A 26164-nucleotide genomic window follows, 5' to 3' on the forward strand; every position below is an offset into this window, starting at 1 on the left:
TGAATTTCCTTTTCATTTTCTTGTCATTCTTGTTCATTTCCCTATGAGTGGTCCCTCTCATTGTATACTTGAAAGAGGCCTCTGAATAGTAAGGATCTCACTATGTTAACATTATGTACGTTTACATTTTTCCCTTTTTTGTTATCTGCCTTCTAATTCTGGTTATTGAATTTTGTGAAGCACATAATTTAAAAATTTTAGGTTTTCAAGACTAGTTTTTTTGTTTGTTTTAAAGATTTTTATGTATTTATTTAAGAGAGAGCAGGGCAACGGGGTACCTGGGTGGCTCAGTTGGTTAAGCATCTGCCTTTGGCTGAGGTCATGATCTCAGGGTCCTGGGAAGGAGCCCTGTCTCGCTGGGCTCCCTGCTCAGCAGGAAGTCTGCTTCTTTCCCTCCCTCTGCTCCTCCAGCTACCTGTGTTCTTTCTTGTCTGTCAAATAAATAGAATCTTAATAGAGAGTGAGCATGCATGGTGTAGGGAGAAGGGAGAGAGGGAGAAACAGACTCTCTGCTGAGTAGGGAACCCGATGATGTGGGGGTTCTTTCCAGGACCCTGAAATCATGACCCGAGCTGAAGGCACACATTTAACTGACTGAGCCACCCAGGAGCCCCAGTCAGTTTCTTTATGATGTCACCCTTTGTTTTTATCTTTGAACAGATTTTCCTATTCTTAGAACAGATACATTCCACTTCTTTCTTGTTCTTTTACAAATTTTTCCCCTTCTTAGCTCTGTGATCCTTCCGTAACAGATTTGGCATACAGTGGTAGGTAAGTAAAAAAATAACACTTAAAAACAATATTAAAATTTAAGTAATACAAAATAATACAGTATCAGGTGAGATACTGGCCATCCCCCTTCACCCTCAGCACAGTCTATGGCTGTGCCCCTAAGATCCCACTTCTAAAGGATGATGAGGGATCCCTGGGTGGCGCAGTGGTTTGGCGCCTGCCTTTGGCCCAGGGCGCGATCCTGGAGACCCGGGATCCAATCCCACATTGGGCTCCCGGTGCATGGAGCCTGCTTCTCCCTCTGCCTGTGTCTCTGCCTCTTTCTCTCTCTCTCTCTGTGACTATCATAAATAAATAAATTTTAAAAAAAATCTTAAAAAATAAAGGACGATGAAGTTCACACTGAAGCTCAGCGTGGGATCTCCGGGCCAAACCAACCCTGGCTAGCTGAAGGGCCACCGAGGTTGTATCCTGGAGCCCAGTGTCTCATTGTCCGTTATCACTGTGATTAGTGCCTCTGGAGAGGCACCCATAAGGCATGGCATGATCAAAGCAGTCTATTTCTGGGGCCCCAGAATAGTGGCAGGTGAACCTTTAAAGAACATCTAAGCCAAAGTCATCAATTCTTCTGCTTAAAAGCTGTTAACTGCACATGGGCCTTTTGCCCCCAAGACAAGGGTTTAACAGGACAGCCCCGAGGACACCTTATGGGGTAATGCCCAGCTACAAAGGAGCTGCCCTCACTTCATGTGGAAGAAGGGAGAAGTGCGTATACTTGCCAAATCTGAGGCCCCGGATGCGCCCTGCTTCTGTTTTGGAGTTAACATTTCCTGAGTGTGTCTATGCTGTGCACTGAGCTAGGTGCTTTCCCACAGCCACCTACCACTCATTCACTCATCAAATGAATGATGATGCCACTGAATCCTCAGCCTTGTTTTTTTTTTTTAAAGATTTTATTTATTTATTTATTCATAGAGACACAGAGAGAGAATGAGAGGCAGAGACACAGGCAGAGGGAGAAGCAGGCTCCATGCAGGGAGCCCGATGTGGGACTCGATCCAGGGTCTTCAGGATCACGCCCTGGGCTGCAGGCGGCACTAAACCGCTGTGCCACCGGGGCTTGCCCTCCTCAGCCTTGTTTGTGAGGAGCTCCAGGGTAGAGAGGACACAGATGAGAAAAAGCAAGTATCTGAAAGGTGCAACCCTTACCCCAAACTGCACAGACGTTAAATTCTTTTTTAAATTTTTAAAAATTTATTTATTCATGATAGATACACACAGAGAGAGAGAGAGGCAGGCACATAGGCAGAGGGAGAAGCAGGCTCCATGCAGGAAGCCTGACGTGGGACTCGTTCCAGGGTCTCCAGGATCACACCCCAGGCTGAAGGTGGCACTAAACCGCTGGGCCACAGGGGCTGTCCACAGACGTTAAATTCTAAGTCTAGGGCCTTGGACGCTCTCGTGCCTCAGTGTTGTTCTGGAAGATGTCTGACATCTACCCTACAGGGTGGGATCAGGACCACAGGCTGCCCCCAGAAGAAATGCCACACTTGAGTGAAGCCCCCTGGCACTCAGCATTTTAGGTTGCTTCTGAGATGACACTGCTGCTGGTTGCTGCCAACCCCCAAAAGTAGGAGGTCAGGAACGGACCTAGTAATTTTATAATGGTCTCTTTTCTCAGTGACTTTTCCAAATTGGGCTCAGACATATTTAAACTTTCCACCTATTTGATATCCCAGGTAACACATATCACACACACGAAATCATTCCCATTTTGGCAAGCCGTGGGTATGTGTTAGCAGGCGCAAAGCTTCACCCTCTGGCCTGGAAATAAACATAGCCTTCCCTTTATCTGAGTATTGGTCCCCTCCAGCACAGAGATAACAAAGGCACAAATGGCAGGAGTTTAAGTCCTTAGAATGTAGCAATGGCTGCAATGTCTGAGTCCCAGTGTGGAGAGACCCTGAGTGACCGACAGGTAGAAGATCTTGACAGCCTCAGGTCATTCACCAGCCTTTTGCAACTCTGACCTGCAGCTTGGAGAGGAGGAGTCCTCTGCACCTTCTCTTCGTGGCCACCTGTCCCAGCAGTACCAGAGAGCAGAATACAAGCTGCAAATCAGCTCTCTGGAAATTATCTGAGGCGTGGGCCTACTGAAACTTCACTAGATGGATGATCACAAGAGTCAAAGCATTTAAAAGCACAAGGCCAGTTCCATAGCATTAATTAATCATCAACTTAGTATTTCCTGTAATCGGGACACATGTTTATTTTACGAAATTCCATTTTAAAATAGCAATTCTGCTGCTGCCCTACACAACGCCATGGCATAATTTGGGAAAGGTATCATTTGCTAGGCCAGTACCATTTTTCACAGCTACTAATCAGACATCAATTAAAAAAAAACAAAAGCCTTACATTACAGCAGACTGCAAACACCACGAAGACTGTTGCTGAAGCAGGGCAGAGGGATAGCAACAGAGCTGAGAACTAGGGTGCCTGACAGAGCAAGACTGGCTTCCAAGGGCTATGCATCCTGGGACCCACACAGAAGCACCCCAGGAGTGACTCTGGCTCACACCTGCCAGCCTAACATAAAGGCCTTGCCAGTAGCGCCACTGCCCTGTGACTACAGATCTATTCCATGTCCACAAGTCCACTGAAGAAACTTCAACCAAACTCTGAGGCATCTCTACACACCAATGACCCACTACCAAAGCAGAGCCTTGGCTCTAAGCCTTTTTTCCTTTCCTTTTTTCAAAAAGCCCTATCTGTAAAAGCCCTTCAAATATCTTCTATGTTAATCTTTTGGAATAGAACAAGAAAAAGTTTAGCACGGCCAAGGTCACACTCTTCAAATACCCGAACAACTACCATGTAGAACAGTCTTGTTCCAATGGCTCTAGAAAACAGAGCTGTGACAAAGAACAGAATCTGTAAGAAAGGCAGCATTCCCTCAATATGTGACCTATCAGTAGCCTCAGCTGTCACTCCTTGCATGGGAGCAGAGCTTCAGAACTCCCTCTTCGCCAGATTCCCATTTGTTAAGGGTTGCTGTTTAAAAATATTACTACCTGGTCTAGGAAGATGGCTAACAACAATTATAAATCATGGAATGCTTACCATGTGAGAGGCACATAATGACAAGTGCTTACTATGCGTTTTTACATTAGGTCTCACAACAGCCTCTTTAGAGAGGTTATTATTAACCCCACTTTTCGGATAGGAATGCAGAGATAGAGAGGCAAAGTAAGAGGCACAAGGTCAGAGAGCTGCGCAGTTATGACTTGAACTCCATCTGACTTTAGAGTCTGTTCTTTTACTATGTTCTAGATCAGCTCTCAAGCCCGAGCATGTGTTGGACTCACCAAGGCTTGCTACTGTAATACAGGTGCTAGGGTTCTACCTGCAGAGAATTCTGATACTGTCAGTTTGGAGTGAGGCCCAAGGATGTGCATTTCCAGCATATTCCCAGATGCCCCCAATGCCACTGACCAGAGAACCAACCATACTTTTTAATAACTGCTATTCTAGAAGATGGACCAGACTTCTCCACACTTGATCTTAGCCAAAAGGCCGAGAAGCGATGGACCAGACTTCTCAGATCTCTGATTCCTAAGTTCTGTGTTTAATACAATTGGAATGGTGGGAGGGGGAAGATACATACTAGGAGAAACAGATACCAGATATGTCAGGAATAAAGCATTTTCAAGGCCTCATTCTTTCCTTCACTACATGTTACCGAGCCCCTACATGGCAGATAAGTGCCTTTCCAGAGCCTTTCAGGTGTTGTCTTCCTCAAACCTCTTTTGATGATCTCAGAAGGCTAGATGGCCCACTGCCACTGGCCCTGAGCCATTCCCCATGGGCCAAAAACTGGCACATGTGAGTCCTGACTTCCCTGTAAGAGCTGCTGCTGCCTACCACCCCGGCGCCTCCCCAGCACTTGGCACACTAGGGGCCCTGGGAGCTTGGAAACCAAGGAGAATCACCTCCTGCTGGGGCATGTGTCTGATTTTCTGAAATGTCCAAACACGTTTTTATTCCTGGATCCCAAACACCACTTCTCAGCACCAGTGTTTGTGGCCAGGAGCCTTTCCACAGTCAGCCTGGGTCAGTCAGGCTTGGCCTCTGCTCATTCACACCAGGACTCGTTCCTCCTCAGTTTCCTTTTAGCAACACATCGATACCTCTTCCAAGACAAACTGACTTGTTTAGTTTTTATATTCTATATTTAGATATAAAAACTCAGCACTTTAGTCCTTTAAAAAAAAAAAAAAAAACATAATTGGTGCCGGTGCTCTAAAATGGCCCACACCAGATAGGTCTTAACTATGAAACAACTTTTGTTGACTTTTCTGGGGGCTGAAATCTAATAGAGCATTCTTCTCTTTTATTCATCTAAGAAGTCTCAGGTGGGCTACATTTCAAGGCCAGAGGGGTGCCGAGAACTCAGGGAGAGAAGAAACTCCCTCCACCATAAAATTGAAACTGTCTTGAAGAGAGTTGACCTCTGGGGAGGAGTCAAAGGCCAGCAGCAGTACATGTAGGCTCTCCTTTTGAGCCCTGTAGTACGGCACTCCCACCTCAACGCAGGATGAAAGGGCTCGGGGGCAGTAGGGTGCTGAGGTCAGAAGCAGAAGCTACTTACTTGTTAGCTCTAAGACCCTGTGCAGCTGGGTTTCCCTCTCATGACAGAACAGTCCCCGCTCCATGGTCTAGTGGTGCATCTTTCAGGAAACCAGAGCACAGGGCTAAGGGAGTTGCTCTCACCTGCATGATCTTTTTTTTTTTTTTTTTAAAGATTTTATTTATTTATTCATGAGAGACACAGAGAGAAAGACGCAGACAGAGACACAGGCAGAGAGAGAAGCAGGCTCCATGCAGGGAGCCCGATGTGGGACTCGATCCTGGGACTCCAGGATCACACCTTGGGCCAAAGGCAGGTGTTAAACCACTGAGCCACCCAAGGATTCCTCCCCCCTTTTTAAAGATTTTATTTATTTATTTATTCATGAGAGACACAGAGAATGAGAGAATTAGAAAGTGAGAGAGAGAGAGAGAGAGAGAGAGAGAGGCAGAGACACAGGCAGAGGGAGAAGCAGGCTCCACGCAGGGAGCCTGATGCGGGACTCGATCCTGGGACTTCAGGATCATGCCCTGGGCTGAAGGCAGGCGCTGAACCGCTGAGCCACCCAGGGATCCCCTTACCCACATGATCTGAGTGGAAAGCAAGCTGGCAAGTGGAAGAGCACCTGAGTTTTGCTGTCCGGGTGACACAGGTTCAAATCCCGCCCCTGACTGCGGTACACCTGATCACAGAATGGATGAACACCTACTTTCTTAGGCTGCTGCGAAGGATAGCTGAGAAATCTACCCAAAATAAAGCCCACAGTCTAATGCTTGCCACCCGCCCCCACCCTCTCCATACTCTCAACAAGCCTCAACAGCAGTGCCTGCCTGAAGGCATGGCTTGTTTTGAGGGCTCAGCCAAAACAAGCCAGTTGACAGAAAAATAGTTTAAAACATGCACGGGCTTTGACACTAAAGTGACCTTGATTCTGATGCTGACTCTTGTCTCACAGCTGGCTGGGTGACTGAGGACAAATCACTCTACCTCTCGGAGTCTTGGGTTCCTCATCAAAAATGGGGTTGTGTATTAAAGACTCCTGTCGAGATGCTGCAAAGAGTGAGGCTGCACATAGAAAAGCCAGCCAGGTGGCATGCTGAAAGAATAGTGACAATGATAAAATAACGATGGTAGGTAACTTTTGTTGAGGGCTGACTCTGTGCCAGGCACTCTTAGCTTTTCATTAGAACTGTCACAGTGACTCCACCAAGTAATTATTTGAGGTAAATACTGTTTTTATTCCCCCTTTACAGAGAGCGAATGGAGGCTCAGCAAGGCTAAGCCATTTGCCCAAGGCCACAGAGCTGGGGGAGTAGTGGAGGCAGGACCTGAAGCGGCTCTCTCAGGCTCCGTCCCAGATGACTGCACAAGGAGTCCTACCACCTTGGCTGTTAACTCTGTCCCTTCTTGTCTGTGGTGTGTAGCATACATCCTGCAAATGCCAGATCCAGTATGGGCTCTGAGAACGTTCCCCTTGTGCAGTCTTATGCATTCATCTCTTCATTCACACCCCATTCAGCGGTCTCCTCTGTCAATTGGGGGGGGGGGGGCGAGGAGGAAGAGCTTCAAGAAAAAATGCTGCCTCCTTGCCAGAGAAAAAGCAGCCAATGGCAAGTATCCTTGCTTTATTCCTATGATGTGGTTCTACTATTGACGACCTGAAAGAGCCCCCACCAAATCTCCCTGTTGCCTTCCTGTTTTGGATGTGCCTGGAATGATTTTCTGGTTTTTCTATTACCCGAACACTAGGGTCACTTTGGCCCCGCCAGTGCCCCTTTGTTAGCTGTCTTCCCTTGGTAATTCCCTCGTCAATCAAGATCTGTTTCTGGCAATGCCAGACCTCCTTTCTCCCCATGACAGAATGCCACTAACACTCTATTATGACTGCTTGACCGGGTGTTAGCCCCACAAGTAGGCACTGTAGCTTTATAAATTTCCAACGCTATTGTATATACACAGAGTCATGTCATGAATCTTGAGGCTGAGGAGGAAGGGAGGGAAGAGATCTGGAGGGAAGAGATGAAAATATCACACCAGGTCTGGGACATCATATGGCTCTAGCATCTGGCTGATCCTTATAAGCTACCCATTATTTAATGCCATTAACTGTGAAAGAGGGCTTCTGGACTCCGCTCTCAGCCAAACAAAGGGCTCTGTATTTTTCCCGATTTTCAAGAAAATGCATACCCTAACAGATGTTTTTAGGAAACCATAGTGAAGTGAACTTTAGGTCAGGTAGAGCTGATGTTGCTGTTCCGGGCAGGCCGGGATGGTAGGGAGAGGAGAGTGTGACCCATGATCGAGGTGAGCAGACTGTACCCAGCAGAGCGGCATTCACTGTTCAAAGCCAGGAGCAGCTGGGAGACCCTTCTGCCAAGAATCCGAGCATCCTTGGGGCTCCGGGCATGACTTTGTCAGCACTCACACAAGCCCAGTGGCACAGGGGTGATAGCAGTGTGACTCTGAGGCGAGTTGATGGTGCCATAGTGAGGGGTCTCAGTGGTTAAACAAAGAGCTACCAACAAAGAAACAGCCCCAGATAGCACACAGGTACAATGTGTTACCACCAGCCCAGTGTGTATAATGCCAACTGCCTTTCCAACATACTCTCAAGTAGAAAGGCCCTTGAGGTCAAGGCAGATTCCTCCCAAGCATTAATGAGGGCAGAGGTTAACTTCTCTCAGGTTCCTGATTCCTAATGAACCATAAAAGGAACAAAGATGTCACAATCACAGTGGAGCATCCTTCCTTTCCTGGCTTCCTTCTCCTCACTAAGAAGGGCATTTTTCATAGGTCAGAGGCCTATAATCCTCAGATAGGAAAAGGAGTTGTGATCCCCATAGGCTGACAATCCTTCTGCTCCAAATCTAGGATAACATACAAATGCTACTACACATGGCCTGGGGTGGCCTGCGTCACCACCGGAGCCTGCTCCCCCGCACCTCCATCACACTGGCTTGGAAGTGGGGGCACTTTCTTGCCTCAGGGCCTTCTTACAGGTTGTTCCTTCTACTTTTATCTCCATTTTTCTAGCTGGTGAAACCTCACTCCCTCAGTGAGGGCTTCCCTGACCCCTGGATCTAAGTTAAGTGTGTTATGGTTAACTGTTTCTATTTATGTAGTGCTTCTACCACGGGCCAGGCTCAGGGCCAGGCATCTGACATGCACCATCTCAGCAAGGCCTCACAAGCACCTGTGAGTTGTGCACTACCACTATTATAATTCCCATTTTACAGTGGGAGAGACTGAGTCACACGGCTGACGAATGGCTAATGAAAGGCAGGGCTCTACCTGAACCCAGGCGGCCTGGCCCCAAATCCCCACACTCCTTTGGCTCTGCGTGTTCTCACATAGCACCAGCACACTGCAAAGTTCCCAGACAGCTGTGAAGTTATCTGCTGCATGCTGGCCCCCTAGTAGGCCGCGGGAGTGGGCAAGATTTTCCGGTGACCCATCTAGGTACCTGGATTTGCTACAGTAGCTCATACCTGAAGGAGTCTTTCAGCAACTACCTTGGAAAGGAGGGGAGGAGAAATAAATGCCTAAAAGGAAAAGTGCAGTTTCTCTTGTTGAAGAGAGGGAGGAAATGGACTGGAGTTGTGTGTTCTCAACTAGCCTCATGCCTCCAGGCATCCTGGCAGGCCTTCCCAGGCCCTGGCATGTAGGGGATTGAAAGCCTTAGGGGTGACCGGCAGAGAGTAAGGGTTTCAGAAACAACCTTGCCCAACTCCTACCTTCCTTTATGCACTGGATGAGGGTCCATGCTCCCTGCAGAGGTCTTGGGGACTTAGTAATAAGTCATTATTTCACTGGGGTCAGTCATTTGCTGTTCTGTGTGAGGCTTCGCTCTGGGTTGTTCACTTTAGCAGGGCATGGCCATAGTTCAGCTTTGACTGGGATCCCCTGCAAAGCGGGCTGCACCCCTGCCAGAAGCCGGACAGAAAAACACGCGCACACACATGTGCATGAAGGAGAGAGTGTGAGTGAGGGCCAAAGGAGCTCCCCTCAGAACTGTTCATCGGCACAGGTGAGCGGGCTCCAGGGAGGCACAGAGTGGAGACAGAGGTCCCAGGGCTGCTCTTAGGGACAGGCTTGTAGGAGCAAGCGTAGCCCCTTCTCTCTCAGCTCGCCAAGGGCAGAGCAGCCTGGCTACTAACTGAGTTCACCATTTCAGAGAGGGAAAGCACAACCAGGCCAGGCAGGGACTGGCAGGAACTGTCTCGGGGATTTGGGCTTCCACCCAAACTATTTCTGTCTTGGATGGAAGGGCAGGATTACTCTGTGAAACAAGCTTTACTCCTTTTGGCTGCTGGGCGCTCCAGGCAACTTGCCAGGGCATGCTGTTCTGATCAGGGCACTGGGTCCTGAGGAAATCCGCTAGCAATGCCGAGTCACAAGCTACACAAATTCTGCTTATCTGCAACAGGCCAAAGTAGAGCTGACTGCCTGCTTTTGTGGCAAGGGGGGCATTTTTAGGATGCAAGCAGCTGGTGTCTTTTTTTTTTTTTTAAGATTATTTATTTATTTATTCATGAGAGACACAAAGAGAGAGGCAGAGACACAGGCAGAGGGAGAAGCAGGCTCCATGCAGGGAGCCTGATGTGGGACTTGATCCCGGGACTCCAAGACCACACCCTGGGCTGAAGGCGGTGCTAAACCGCTGAGCCACCTGGGCTGCCCTGGTGTCTGACTTATAATTGAGCAGAAAATAGGAGGGTGGTGAGAAATGGACACATGGGAAGCAGTCAAAAAAGAAGTGGAGAAACCTTTGTTTTACAACTATTTAGATTATGAGAAAGCAACTCGCTAACAAACCTAGAATTATAGAGGGAGGGAGAGATTAAGTAACACAAAACCCCCATAAAAATCACAGCAGATTAGACTGCACACCTATTTCAGCACTTTATCATCAATTCAAAGCAGTATAAATATGGCAATTACTCACATAAAGCCTGTTGGTGTATTCCAGCCGTAACTGCACCTATTAAATTGTTACAGTGATAGATGGGAGTATCTATACTGAAATTAGCTGCCTTCCCTGAAAGACAGAATCACAGAGATCTGGGCTGATGGCAGGGAAATAGCTGACTGGATTTAACAGCTCTGGTCCCACCAAGTCTCCACGACAGCTCTAGAAAATGGCTATGATGAATGTGGATGGAACTATGGAGGTTTTTGGAGGGTAGTTGCTTCCCAAGTGTTTAAGAACTTGGTTAAAATTCCAAATCTGTTCAGATGCTACAAAGTTCACAGCTTCAGCAGCCTGAAGCACAGAAGAAAGAGGCAGAATGTGGGTCCTTTCTATTCCAAAGGGCTGTGAGTGGCCTCTGTGCAGAAGATTCCGAGATTTGTTTCCTTTCTTATAAAGAGCAATCAGCGGTACTTTGACATTTATACTATATAAAGTATATAAGGTGATCTGGGAAGAAAAAGCCTGAGCAAAGGGTTCTCCCCACACTGACAAGAAGCACGCTGGCCCAGGGCTGTGCTCTTCTGGTTGTTCCTTCCCAGTCTCAGAGGACAGCTGCCTCCTCAGTGCTTGGTGCCCTCAGAAGGGCAAAGGAAGCCCATTGGTAATTTCTGAAATTTAGGAACTCTGTGCGAAAGGCAGGAGCAGTGTGGGATAATAGGAAATATAGAGTTGGTCCCCAGTTCCTGGCCCAGAACTCCTAAAACCCTTGGAATTTCCTTAAAGATAAATAAGAATGTCTTTTGTTACTCATAAGTCCTTTCCAGCCTTACCTAAATTTATGACAATGAGGTGACTTTGCTGGGTGCGGGTGGTATATAACTTCAGGGTAGGAGCTGGTTCCACAAAGATCAAATTTTGATTAAAGAGATAGAACTTTCAGCCCTCCTCCCCAAGAGAGGGGCTAGAGATGGAGCCCAATCACCGACAGCCAATGATTTAATCAACCATGCCTAACTAATGGAACCTCCATAACACCCCTAACAAGAGGATTTGGAAAGCTTCTGGGTTGGGGAACACATCAAGGTGCTGGGGCAGTGGCTCGCTCAGAGAGGGCACATGCCCCATCCCCCATACCTTGCCTTAGCATCTCTTCCATTTGTTCTCGAGTTGTATCCCTTATAACCAACTGTAAAAGTATAGCTTTGTCCAGAGTTCTGTGAGCCATTCCACCAAATTATTGAATCTGGGGAGAGATTAAGGGACTCTGGCTAAGTCAGAAAGAAGTGTGGGTAACTTGAGGATCTAATACTTGGAACTGGTGTCTGAAGTGAGGACAATCTTGTGAGACTACGTCCTTAAACCTACAGAGTCTGACAGTAACTAACTCTGGGTAGGTAGTCAGTGTCAGAACTGAATTGGAGAACATCTACTTGGTGTCAGAGAGCTGGAGAAGTGGTGTTGGAAAAGAGAGGAAAACAACACCTCTCATGCAGTTAGAGAGGAAGAAGAATATTTGATGTGGGCGGCAGAGTCCAATATTAGTTGGCCTGACTCCATTGCTCCAGGAGTTGCTAGGGTACTGTCTTCTTTGGGCTTCAAATTATCCCAGTACAGGGAGGCAATATGGCCAAGAAGGTAATGGCTCTGGGTGAGAATTCCAGCACCCCTTCATCTTTCTGAATCTCATTTCCCTGATCAGAAAATTGGATATCACATTCATCTCAGAGGACCGCTATGAGAATTAAATAAGACTCATCGAAGCACTTAGCACTGGACCTGGCAATGTAAGCTCCAAATTGGCACTCCGTACATATTATCTCCCTAAATACCCACCAACCACCCTGCAAGGGAGTGGTTTCTATCTTCATTTTACAGTCAAGGAAACTGAGCCTTAGAAGTTGAGGAGGCTTGCTCAGGGTCACACCTGCCACACTACCTACAGATGGTCCCTCTCTGTCAAAATCTCTGCGCTGCATGAAGAGCATTTCCCAATTAGATTAAGTAACCTGAGAGTTCACCAATAGCGGTAGGAAATCAGCTCAAGTAATAGTTTGGCCTTTTGTCCTGCTGTCTCTCATCAGAGCAACACTGTAATTTGCTCTCAGTTATAAAGCTGAAAACTCTATGCATATTACTTATTTCAAACACTCAGCAGCCATTTTCCATGTGTGAATTTTTTTTTTTTTTAAGATTTATTTATTTATTCATGAGAGACACAGAGAGAGCAGAGACACAGGCAGAAGGAGAAGCAGGCTCCATGCAGGGAGTCTGACGCGGGACTCGATCCCGGGTCTTCAGAATCACACCCTGGGCTGAAGGTGGTGCTAAACCGCTGAGCCACCCAGGTTGCCCCTGTTGGGGTTTTTTGCACGGCAGTTCCAGGAAAGATGTGGTTGGTGTGTTCGGAAGAACTGGGAACCATGTATCAAAGTGCTCTCTAATACTGGGAGACTTTCTCATGGTCACTATGAAGACACAACAGAGAGATGCATGCTAGGCCATCTCTCTGCAGGGAGGAATAAAACTCCTGACGGTTGTCTACTTCAACCTACAACATGGAGGTGAGACACTGGAAATAAAGCCAGGAGTTAACCTTACCACATAAAAACACTGTTATTAGCTGCCATTACTGCTATTGTGTCATGAACATACTGTATATGTATGTGATCAGTGAGTGACTCTCCATTCGGAAAGGATCCAGTGGGAGGGGACAGGCACACAGTAGAGCTGGAGGTGGACTACACCTACTTTGGATACCAGGGTGCATGGAATCACTGGGAAGTTATGAAGTCTCCTGCCCTGGATCCCTGTGAAGAGAAAACTATTTGGTCTAGGCTCAATCAGTTTACTTCTGCTATCCTTTAAGTCCCAGAACTCTACCTCCCCAGCCTTCACAAAGCTCTCTTTTGTCAGCTCTGCTTTAGGGCCAAATCTTTTTACTTTTATTGGACCATAAACTCCTTGAGGACAAGGATGTGCCGTCATCCTTGCTTACTCTGGGTCATATAGTAGGTATTCCACAAACACTTGGCTGCATAGCTGTTTTTAACCTCTTGGGAGGAGACTCTCCTCACTTTGCTAACCCAATGAAGAAGGCTATAGGTTCTGGTCTATCCACAGTATGCATGCGTGCACACACACACAATCTCTGCACTGATTTTCAGGGGTTCACAGACCTCCAGGAGCCTACCCACAGATCCCAGGTTAAGCATCTTTAAGTAAAAAACACACCTGCCCACACAGTCCTTCAAGTTAGAGAATCCAGGGATCTGAAGATTTGCATTTTACGAAGTTATTGCTCTAATAGCACTAAGTCCTTCAACAACAAATATTTCAGCAAACTCCAAAGATAGCCCTTTGTGGTAGGAGCTTCCTACAGCCTTCAAAGGTGAAACAAAACTTGTAAGCACTATAAGAGCCTGGGCAAGGAAAAAGAAAAGCAAAAGTTGGGATCCCTGGGTGGCTCAGCGGTTTAGTGCCACCTTCAGCCCAGGACGTGATCCTGGAGTCTCAGGATGGAGTCCCACATCCGGCTCCCTGCATGGAGCCTGCTTTTCCCTCTGCCTGTCTCTCTCTGTCTCTCTCTTTCATGAATAAATAAATAAAATCTTAAAAAAAAAAAAAAAAAAAGAAAGAAAGAAAACCAAAGGTGTACACCGACTCTAGCCAGTAAGAGATCTTCAAGTTATCAATCCCCTCCAGCATTCATGTTGCATCTAGTGACTTAATTTCCTTAACTGCCCTAATCTAGCCAACTTAGTGCACAGGAGGAAGACACTTACTCCTCTGGTAAATACCCGAGTGCCTACTACATGTCAGGTGCTATGCTACGTGATGGCAAAGAAGAGACAGTTCCTGCCCTTAAGGTTCCATACAGGGTAGCAGTGTTGCAGGACACAGAAGCGAAGCGGCAGAGAACCTACTGGTTCTACTGGTAGTAACACTTCACCTTGCCTTGAACAGGTGAGAGAATGGGTATTCAGGGAAGGATTCCTGAAGATGGAGAGGACAGAAAGAGAAACAAGGATGGAGGTAATCTCAGAAGCTGGATCCAACCCAGGAATAGATGTAAGAGAGATCTAACAATGGCATGAGCTCAGAGACCAAGGGCTAGGATAGAAAATCCACTGCTTCTCTCAGGTAGAGGACACCCACAGAAACAATTCATCCAGCACTTATTTAGGATGGGATGGTCAAACTCTCTGTCTTTAGATCCTTGAAGGAAGAGTGTTCTTTAACGGTCTGCATGTTGCCGCTCATGTAAATACTCAGAGTCACTGCGAGGGATTCCAATGCCATCTCAGCCCCTGCTTGCTAGACTGGCAGAACAATGGAGCAGCAGCACCAGGGCACTTGAGACTCAGAAATATTATCAAGCAGTGAGGAAGCTTTGTCAGGCAGGTCTCTTCTTCTTCTTCTTTTTTTTTAGGTCTCTTCTTTAAGGACCCACCTTCTTCTTCTTTTTTTTTTTCTTCTTTCTTTCTTTCTTTCTTGCGGAGGTAGTGAGGTAGGGGAGGGACGGGAGGGATGCGAGAGAGGGAGAGAGTAGAGAGAGGGGAGAGAGAGGAGGTCGTTTCTCTCTCTTTCTTTCTCTCTCTCTCTCTCTTTCTTTTTCTCTTTCTTTCTTTCTTTCTTTCTTTCTTTCTTTCTTTCTTTCTTTCTTTCTTTCTTTCTTTCTTTCTTTCTTTCTTTCTTTCTTTCTTTCTTTCTTTCTTTCTAGATTTTTATTTATTTATTCATAGACACAGAGAGAGGCAGAGACACAGGCAGAGGGAGAAGCAGGCTCCATGCAGGGAGCCCGATGTGGGACTCGATCCCAGGTCCCCAGGATCACACCCCAGGCTGCTGGCGGCGCCAAACCTCTGCGCCACCAGGGCTGCCCAAGGACCCACCTTTAAATTAATACTGGCCACTATGGACTGAGAATGTTAAGTACAAACCTGGAGTGGAGCATCTATTCATCCATCTATCCTCTGTGTATTGCTTTTTTTTTTTTAATGATCTTATTTATTTATTTGACAGAGAGAGAGTGTGAGAGGGCAGCCTGGGTGGCTCAGCGGTTTCGTGCCACCTTTGGCCCAGGGCATGATCCTAGAGACCCAGGATGGAGTCCCACATTGGGCTCCCTGCATGGAGCCTGCTTCTCCCTCTGCCTGTGTCTCTGCCTCTCTATGTCTCTCTCTTTGTCACTCATGAATAAATAAAATCTTAAAAAGAGAGGGGGGGGCGGAGGGAGAAAGAGAACAAGTGGGGGGAACAACAGAGGCAGAGGGAGAAGTAGACTCCCTACTGAGCAGGGAGCCTAATGCGTGGCTTGATCCCAGGACCTGGGGACTAGGACGTGAACCAAAGGCAGATGCTTCAGACTGAGCCAACCCAGGTGCCCCTCTCCATGTACTGTTATTATAATATTATAACAACTTTATTGAGGTACATTTCACATACCATACAATGTGCCCCTGTTGAAAGGTTTTTAAGTAAATGTACAGAATTGTGTAACCAACATCACAATCAATTTTAGAACATTTTCATCAACCCCAAAAATAAATTCCACAACCTTTAGCAGTCACTACAAATTTCTCTGTCCTCAAAGCCCATGGTAACCACTAGTCTACTCTCTTGTGTTTACAGATCCGCCTGTTTGGAACATTATCATAGAGCAGAGTCCTCAGATATGTGTCCCTGTGACTGGTTTCTTTGATTTAGCGTATTGTTTTTAAGAGTTACCCTTGTTGTAGTGTGCATGAATACTCTGTTCCTTTTTATGGCCGAATAATATTCCACTGTATGAAGAGCCTGTGTTTTCTTTATCTATTCGTCAACTAGACATCTGAGTGGTTAGCATTCTTTGCCTATAATGAGTAATGCTGCCTTCTTCGTATTATTTCAAACCCTAATTCTAAAATGATTTTCAGACATTTCCCCAAACCCAGGAAAGATGTGTCTGAGTCTCCATGACCAGCACCTGAACTCAGGACACTACGTCTCCTACTAATCCTGGCAGCCAGATTCGTTTGCTTTCTTGCCCTGTTCCGACTCTCAGTCCCCTTTCTTCCTTTTCTGTCCACTTAAATACCTTAACTCGGAAGTTTCCCATGTTCCCTGGACTTTCAGCAGTACCCCCTCCACCCCTTACATTAAGAATACAGGTTTCTTCTCCGATACTACAACCTTGTTCAAGGTTCGTATTCTATGCATCTTTTTACTACTTATTGCATACAATTCTGTGTTTCCACTGAATGGAAACTTTGAGGAAAGAGGTCTTTTTTTTTTTAAATATTTTATTTATTTATTCATAGAGACACAGAGAGAGAGAGATGCAGAGACACAGGCAGAGGGAGAAGCAGGCTCCATGCAGGGAGCCCGATGTGGGACTCGATCCCAGGTCCCCGGGATCATGCCCTGGACTAAAGATGGCACTAAACCCGCTGAGCCACCAGGGCTGCCCGAGGAAAGAGGTCTTTTGAATGTCTTTATACCAGTCAGTCATTCATAGCCATGTATTACAGCCCTGTGTCCTTAGTTGTTGGATACAATGATGAAGACCCAGTCCCTTCCCTCAAGGAACTTAGGATCTATTGAGGAAGGAAAACAATTGGAGTTCAGTGTGATTGAGTGGTCACAGAGGACTGCACAGATCCCTATAGAACGTGGGTGGGCTGGGGGGTCCTGGCTCAGCGGGGAGGTCACAGAAGGACTCCAGGAAGGGACTCCTGAAATGGAATGGCAAGTGAAGACACTGCACGTGAGGGGTATCACAAAAGCTTAAGGAATGCAGATAGTTCTAATGTGAACAGCTGAATTTTATCTTTGCAGATGAAAGAAATGGCCAGAGGTGAGGCTAGATAATGGGGGGTGGGGGACGACTGGATCCTGATGGCAACAGCATTAAAACTTTGTTGAGGAGGTAATGGAGAGCGACTGAAGAATTTTAAACAGGGCAAGATAACACAATCTCATTTATTATTGACAACCATTTGTAGCAGCGTGGGGATAAAGGACCAAGAAGGACATAAGCGGAGAAGCTTCAAGTCCAGTTACTGAGAGGCCACACCCATCAGCCAGCCAGAAGGCAGACTAAATGCAGAGGTGGGACCAGAATCTAGCCCCTGAGGACCGACTAATCAGTGACTCATACGGGAAGGTAAATACAGAGAGGACAATACAGAGAGGACTCCGAGAGCTCCATGCTGTTTCAGTTCAGCAAGTTCTCTAAGATGAAAACCTTCAAACCCTGCCTTCCCATTGGTGATAGCAAGGGTTGATAAGCTTTCTTGGGAACAACAAAATCTCTGTTGCAAATGAAATCTGAAACTAAACCTGGTGGCCTGCCTTCCCCTACTGCCACGTAGAAGCACTTCCTTGGGATCCTAGGGATCCCAGACAGAGGGTCCAAAGAGGCCCGGCCAAGTCCAAACGCCAGAGCCTGACATTCAAAGGACTCGAGGGCAACAGAGCTCTATGGTCAGCAGCACCTCTCAACTCCAACACCCTTGTGCAGCCCACGTCCCCTGCCTGGAGGATTTCTCCCTCATCCAGTGTCTGTTACAGGATCCAAGAAACCTTTCAGGTCTGGCCACCATCCCTGACATGTACCAAGCCAGCTGGAGGGATATATTTTCTTCTTTCCCTAGTTTCTGTCTAATGCCTCAGCCTCGTGGACATTGGGCAGACTCACTGCCATGAACTAGTTACTGTAAATGTTCTCTTCCATGCAGTTATCTCTCCAATGGGACCCAGCCTTTAATTCCTGCAGGATCTCCTCAGCATTAACAATGCCTGTACTCGACAGGCCCCCAAATATTTATCAATTGATAAACTAACTTATTTGTGTACACTCCACCCCATCAACCCTAGAAAGTAAAGACAAACAATTGCAATGATACTAAATATGAAAATATGGGGGTGCCTGGGTGGCTCAGTCGATTAATAGAACAACTCTTCGTTTCTGCTCAGGTCGTGATCTCAGGGTCGTAGGATCAAGCCTCATGTTGGGCTCTGTGCTCAGTGTGGAATCTACTGGAGATTCTCTCTCTCCCTCACCCTCTCATGCATATGCTCCTTCTCTCTCAAATCAATAAATAAATCCTCAAGAAAGAAAGAAAAAGAAAGAAAGCAAATAGCATGATCTTGAATTGAAAGACCATATATCACAAAGATGTTCAACTGCATTTTAAACATAAACCAAATAAAAATCTCAATGGAATGGTTAAAATACACTGAACAAACAACAACAACAACAACAACAACAACAAAACCCACCACAAAACCCCACATAGATTATTTGGCAAAAAAAAGAAAAAAAGTAAAACTATCCTTGAAAGATCTAAAAGAAAATATCACACAGGGGCAGGTTGGAAGATTGCCCGGTGGACCCTGGGGGCTCCTGGGTATATAAATGAAGCTGGGCACGGGGGCTGGAGAAAGATGGAAGGTTTCCAACCAACTACTCCCTTTACTGACTTGGCCTTGACTATAATCTTTGCTAGACTGAGAGCCCTTCTAGGGCAATTTGAACTGTCCTATTCATTTCTGAACCTCCAAGCACCTAAGGGAATTGGCAGGCCTTGATTACTCTCTTAGGATAGGAAAAACTAAACATTACGAAGCTATAGAATTTACTAGTTAAAAGAGCTATGGGGGAGAGGGGATAAGAAGTGGAGTTGAAAAAGACTAACTATACACATTATAAACTAACAACTTAGGAAATACGATTTTGGTAAAAAAAATTAATCTATAAAACAAAACTCTTTAAAAAGAATTTATAGGATTTAATAGTAAAGTGAATGACACAAAATATAAGGGAAGGATATCAAAAGATGGCATTATGGTAACTGGATGAAAATATGAAGGGGAAATAAATCCCTTTAAATCCATGTTTTATATTGGGACAGGCCACCAAAGATTCACCGGGATTGTCCATTTCTGCAAGTTTTTGAGACTGTCTTACCATGGGTCCACATTGGCTCAGGCCTATTCTTTCTTCTTACACAATTCACATATTGACCTTAAAACCCAAGGTAAAATCTTATCCCTCTAAGCTCCAACAAGCCACATCAAGCCCTCTGCTGAAATGAAACTGCCCTGTCATGCAAATACGATCCCAAATGCAGACACAACCAGCTGAGTCAGTCAGAACTTGAAAATTGTTGTATCCCAGTTTTTCAGTGGAGGGTGGCCTATGGTATAAAGAAGACAAAGATGTCACCTGCTCAAGTTCACAAAGTAAGTCAGAAATTGAATTTTCAATCTGTAATAATCTCATCTCTGGTGATATGGTATGACATAGCATGATGAGAACAATAGAGTACCACAGCAATCAATCATTATCAAAAGCATACTACTAGGTCACACTCTACTGAATTCCACGTACAGTGGGGCTGCCGTGTCTTTTTGGGTGATGGTACCTTAGGGAGACAAGGTAAAGACGTGAGAAGTGAAATCACACTTAAAGATAATAAGGACAGTTGGTCAGCAAGAAGGCAGGATTCACACTGGGCCTCTGATAACAGATGGATGTACTGAGACCAGAGGGGAGGGCGGCAGGCACAGGATAAAGGAAAACAAAAGGGAAGAAAGTGGTAAGGTGGGCTAGCGCCCTGCAGTAAGATCTAACATGGGAATTCCCTAGGGAAAGAGAGCCCACCTACAGGAGGCCCTGTCTAGTTCAAAATAAGGACTTACTCCAACATTCTATCTGGAATGTTGGGAACCCTCCCCCAGAGCTGTACTTACCAGTGTCCCTTTAGAATGAATGGATCAAGAGCTTTCTTTAACACTTCCTCCATGTGTCAGAGATGTTTAGGATTTAAGGGGAAGCCAGTCTGGACTTCACACACTTACCTCAGGTGAGGTTTACACAAATCTCTTGGTATTATCAGGACACAGAACACACCATGTTCATGAGGTCATCTTATATTAAGAGGATTGGCTCTTGTAATTTAGCCATTATTTTTAACTCATGATCAAACAGGGCATCCACAAAGATGTGCTACCACCAGCACTAGCAAAGTCAACAGTGTGTGTATGCAATGCTCAGAATAGATCTTAATCTCCAGTCAAAGGCAACAATTTTTGACCACAGGAAATGTTCAAATATCCAACTATGCTTTGACTTCCAGAAGGTTTCCAGATACAATCTCCACAGCAAAATAAAGGAATCTTGGATGCTGAAAATCTCCCATCTTGGAGCCACACACCATGCAAATAATTCCTTGGAATTCACCACTCTACCATCCTCCCAAAGCAGACCAGGAAGGTTAAATTGAAATCGGTTTCCTTTTCACTGTTAGCAAATAATTTTGAAGAGGATACAATTATGTGAAACAGGGACTGGCCTAAAAACGATCAGAAAGCAGCAGCAGAGGGGATCCCTGGGTGGCTCAGCAGTTTGGCGCCTGCCTCTGGCCCAGGGCGTGATCCTGGAGTCTCGGGATCAAGTCCTGCATCGGGCTCCTGGCATGGAGCCTGCTTCTCCCTCCTCCTGTGTCTCTGCCTCTCTTTCTCTCTATTATAAATGAATAAATAAATAAATCTTTAAAAAAAAAAAAGGAAAGAAAGCAGCAGCAGAGAGTACAGATTAAGATGCAGTGAGAAGATGGAGTGAGTAGGAGAAATCACGAGTGCAAGGCAGGCCTGGCATAACAGACAACCTTTCTCAGCAGTCAGCAAACCTTTCTGGTGTCTGTCTATAGACTTAGTGTGCGGCGGATTTTCCCTAAACACAGTGGTATGAGCTATCAAACCAGAAACTCCATTTGAACATCAGCAGCCGCTCAGACACATGCTATTCTTCAAGGGCCTCAGGGTGAGAAACATGATCACACATTCACAGCACTTCTGGGTGCCAAGAGCATCACTAGTCCAGTCTTGGCAAGACAGGCAAGGGCTCTGGCTTTTAACACAAGGCTCTCAAGAAGCCTCAGCTGCATATAGTGGGAGAGAGAGGAGAACCTTTCAACTCTTAGGGTTTTATCTAATATGAAAGAGTTGGACTAGATGCTTTAAACAGCCTTTTACTGAAGTAGAATACACATTTCTAAGGTTTTTTTAAAAAGAGATTTTATTTTTGGGCAGCCCGGGTGTCTCAGTGGTTTAGCGCCGCCTTCAGCCCAGGGTGTGATCCTGGAGACCCAGGATCGAGTCCTGTGTCGGGCTCCCTGCATGGAGCCTGCTTCTCCCTCTGCCTGTATCTCTGCCTCTCTCTTTGTGTCTCTCATGAATAAATAAAATCCTTAAAAAATAAATAAATAAAACCACGGTGTTGCCTTTATATGATGCAGACGGGGGTGACATACTGGACAGCATTCTGGCAATGTCCATCAAAATACAAAGTGTACACACATCAGTCTATTCTGAGGTATTTATTCTACAGACACATTTGCACACCTGTGTGCATATGTGTATATACACACCTGTAGACAGCCACCACTGTTTAGAACACAAGGCTGGAAACCATGTTTTTCAACAGGAGACTGAGTAAATAAATTACGTATTGTCCAGACCAAGAAACACCATTCAGTGAACAAGAGGAGGAAGGCAAGGGGGAAGAGGAAATGGAGGAGGAGAAGGAGGAAGGACATTTTCCCTACCATTATGGGAAATGTCCACAATGTATTTTTAGGTGAGGAAAAAAAACAAGGCATAGAACGTGATATTTGGTGTTGTTCCCTTTGTGGCAAAACAAGTAGCATATGCAATATATTATGTGTATGTATATGCAGAGAAAATAAATCTCTACAAAGGAACAATTCAAACTCCTAACAACAGATAACACTGAGGAATGAGAAAGTGACTTTACAGTTTTTTTTTTTTAAAAGATTGAGAGAGCACGAGCAGGGGGGAGGGCAGAGGGAGAAACAGACTCCCCACTGAGCAGAAATTATACATAAATACCGAAAGTCCTATTTTCCACTACTATCCCTATCAAAACTCTGCCAGTGGCACCTGGAAAGACACCCTCGAAATCTTTGCTATTTTCAGACATTTTTCTTTTCCTTTTTTAGTGATCTCTACACCCAACCCGAAGTTTGAACTCACGACCCTGAGATCAAGAGTCACATATTCCAGGGGGCAGCCCGGGTGGCTCAGCGGTTTAGCACTGCCTTCAGCCCAGGGCCTGATCCTGGAGACCCAGGATCGAGTTCCACATCAGGCTCCCTGCATGGAGCCTGCTTCTCCCTCTGCCTGTGTCTCTGCCTCTCTCTCTCATAAATAAATAAAAATCTTAAAAAAAAAAAAAAAAAAAAAAAAGTCACATGTTCCTCCAACTGAGCCAGCCAGGCACCTTCACATTTTCCCATCATGTCATAAACACATACATAAAGGTTTCTTCTACCTTATGCGTGGGATCATACTACACACTTCTTTTATTATTATTTTTTAAAGATTTTATTTATTTATTCATGAGAGACACAGAGAGAGAAAGGCAGAGACACAGGCAGAGGGAGAAGCAGGCTCCACGCAGGGAGCCCGACGTGAGACTCGATCCCGGGACTCCAGAACCATACCCCGGGCCGAATGCGGCACTAAACTGCTGAGCCACCGGGGATACCCCTACATACTTTATTTTATAACCTGCTTTTCTCACTTTACAACAAACTGTGGACATAATTCCATACTGTACATACATATAAGTTGTATCTTTTTTTTTAAGTCTCATCTTTTTTTTTTTTTTTTTTTTTTTAAGTCTCATCTTTTCAACATCTACTCAGACTCCAGTAGATGGAAGCACCATTCTCCGCTGTTAACAGATATTCTTGTACATAACTCTGTGGACAGTGGCAAACATTTCCATAGGACAAATTCCCAGAAGGGCCAATGGCTAGGACCAAGAACATAAGAATTTAAAATTGTTAACAGTTACTATCAAATTATCTTTTTAAATAGACATATCTATTTATATACCTACCAACAGTACATGAATACACAATTTCTAGACACGCATACACCTGTGATTATTTTTAATAAGGAATACCCATTTTACGACAAAAACAACACAAGCTTTAAAAAGAATATAAAAATCTAGCAAAAAATCCACTTAAAAAAAAAAGATTTATTTATTCATGAGAGACACAGAGAGAGGCAAAGACATAGGCAGAGGGAGAGGGGGAAACAGGCTCCTTGCAGGGAACCCGATGTGGAACTCGATCCCAGGGCCCCAGGCTCACGACCTGAGCCAAAGGCAGATGCCTGAGCTACCCAGGGGCCACAAAGTTTAACCTATTTTAAAAGCTGGTCTCCTGGGCAGCCCCTGTGGCTCAGCGGTTTAGCTCTGCCTGCAGCCCAGGGTGTGATCCTGGAGACCTGGGATCGAGTCTCACATCAGGCTCCCTGCATGGAGCCTACTTCTCCCTCTACCTGTGTCTCTGCTTCTCTCTCTCCTCTCTGTGTATTCTCATGAATAAATAAATAAAATCTTAAAAAAAAAAAAGCTGGTCTCCTAACTGTTGAATTTATTTAGAAGACCAAAGAAAGCACCTGATTTATTACTGTGCATATATCCTCCACTCACAAAGCATGCTGGTTCTGAACATTTTGATCAGAAACAAGCTACCAGGAGGTCTGGTTGTCAAGGTCCATGCTACAACTGGGCAAAGAAATATAACTTGTATTGCCATATATCATGTTTCCCTGCCATATCAAGATCTCCATTTTAAAATTATTCAGTAGTAGGTTCTGGTTCCCTGCTTCCAGGAAAGGCCAAATCTTGTTAGGGCTAGCATTTCAAAGCACAGACAAACAACTGCTACACTAGTTATCAGAAGGTGGGCAAATTTTTAAGTCAGCAAGCCCCTTGTCTAGAGAGCTAGTCTAATAAACCTCTCATTTTAAAGTTGGGGACACTCAAGCCTTAAGATACAAATAAATAAGATTAAAAGCTTGAGCTCTGGAATTAGATCATTAGATCAAGATTGAGATGAATCTGGGATCCCTGGGTGGCGCAGCGGTTTGGCGCCTGCCTTTGGCCCAGGGCGTGATCCTGGAGACCCGGGATCGAATCCCACATCAGGCTCCCGGTGCATGGAGCCTGCTTCTCCCTCTGCCTGTGTCTCTGCCTCTCTCTCTCTCTCTCTCTCTCTCTGTGTGACTATCATAAATAAATAAAAATTAAAAAAAATTAAAAAAAAAAAAAAAAAGATTGAGATGAATCTGCTACTTATTAGTTAACCCACTTCTGGGCAAATGATTTAATTTTCCTCAATACCAGCTCATCATTACAATATGAAAATAGTAGTTTCTACCTCATAGGACTGTAGGAGGATTAAGTAAGATCATGCAGAAAAGAGCAAAGAGATTAGCTCAGAATATTTTCACTCTGCATGATCACCCAGGAAGTTCTATGCAGAACTGGGAAGACATTACACTCTATTGCTGTGCTAAAAGAAAAATGTACAAATCCAAACACTAGAAATTCTAAACGGAACATCTGCCAACTCTACTGATACAACTGACAGGTGTCAAAACAAAAAACAAAAAACAAAAAACAAAAAAAACCTAACAGGTGTCTGTGATCATCACTAGTGCTTCTCCCAAGATCCCACTCTCCTGGGAACAAGAATAGTGAACTCCTTTGTCCCTCTGTAGTGAGCAAAGCCATGTGACCAGTTCTGATCAATGCCCTAAGAGTAGGTGAGTAGAAGTGAAGCACTAATGGCTGGAATGAGATCCTCCACAAGTTTCTTTTCTTCTTGTACCCAGCAAGAGTGTGGCTGCTCTATCATCTGGGTCCCTGAGTGAACAAAATGCAGAGCAGAGCCTCCAGGACAAATATGGGCAAGAAAAAAAGCCTGCTCCTTTAAGCCACTGAAATTTTAACCTGGCCTGACCCAACTGATACTTAGTGGACAACTGCAAAAGAAAAATTAGCTACAGAAATGGTAATAATTAAGGCTGTGGTAAAAAAGAAAATCTATTCTTTCAAAAGGAACTTTGTTCTCTTTATGTAAAGAATGAATCTACGGGGGTGTCTGGCTGGCTAAGTTGGTGGAGTGTGGGACCCTTGACCTTGGGGTCATGGGTTTGAGGCCCACAGTAGGGGCAATTTACTTTAAAATAAGCAAACAAGGGGAGCCTGGGTGGCTCAGTTGGTTGAGTGTCTGACTCTTGATTTTGGGTCAGGTTGTGATCTCAGGGTCCTGAGATTGAGCCCAGCCTCAGGCTCCACGTTCAGTGGGGGGGAATATGCTTCTCTCTCTCTCTCTCTTCCTCTCTCCTTCTCTTGCTCCTGCTCTCGCTCAGTCTCTCTCTCTAAAACAACCAAATACGTCTTTAAAACAAACAAACAAACAAACAAAAAAGGGGGCATTAAAAAAAGAAAAGAGGGGTGGCTAGATGGCTCAGGCAATTAAGCATCTGCCTTCAGCTCAGGTCATGACGCCAGCCAGGATCCTGGGATTGAGCCCCTGCTTCTTCCTCTGCCCCTCTCTCTGCTCCTCTTCTCACATACATACATACATACATACATAAAATCTTAGAAAAGCTATGAATTTCTCCATACTACAAGACCTGAGGAAGCCACAGGGGCCTGCAGGTCTGTTACCTACAAGCTCACAAAGTACTTCCTCTTTTGGTGATGAGAATGGTCTGCATTTACTCCTGCAGAACGAATCACCTGGTAGTAGAGGAGATCCATGTTCCTCAAGTTTCTCAGCAGAGTGATATATACAGAAGAAATGAGTGCTTGAGGACAAAGATCCAACTGAAATGCTAATAAAATCAGAGGAAGACAGAAATAGCCAGGCTAATGGAGAGAAGTCAGGAAAGGGTCTAAACATAACCCTCTCAGTAAACCCCGAAGCCACTCCCTCAACAAGATCAGGTTACTTTTCAATACACAAAAGCAGCAATTTCCCAACCAGTGGTACTGAGGAAGTTCTCATCAGTAGGCA

General features: G+C 45.4%; 1 protein-coding gene and 1 long non-coding RNA gene across 2 annotated transcripts in view; one reads left to right on the plus strand and one right to left on the minus strand.

Moving 5' to 3' along the window:
* ARHGAP35 (Rho GTPase activating protein 35) overlaps positions 1-26164 on the minus strand; it is a 128954-nt gene that overhangs the window by 12554 nt on the left and 90236 nt on the right.
* On the plus strand, positions 665-7575 carry LOC111097719. The gene is made up of 3 exons (XR_005354555.1): positions 665-771; positions 6318-6492; positions 6616-7575. It is a non-coding gene; the product is annotated as an uncharacterized LOC111097719 (long non-coding RNA).

This window comes from Canis lupus, chromosome 1 (assembly GCF_011100685.1).
Source record: "Canis lupus familiaris isolate Mischka breed German Shepherd chromosome 1, alternate assembly UU_Cfam_GSD_1.0, whole genome shotgun sequence".
Classification (NCBI taxonomy): Eukaryota; Metazoa; Chordata; class Mammalia; order Carnivora; family Canidae; genus Canis; species Canis lupus.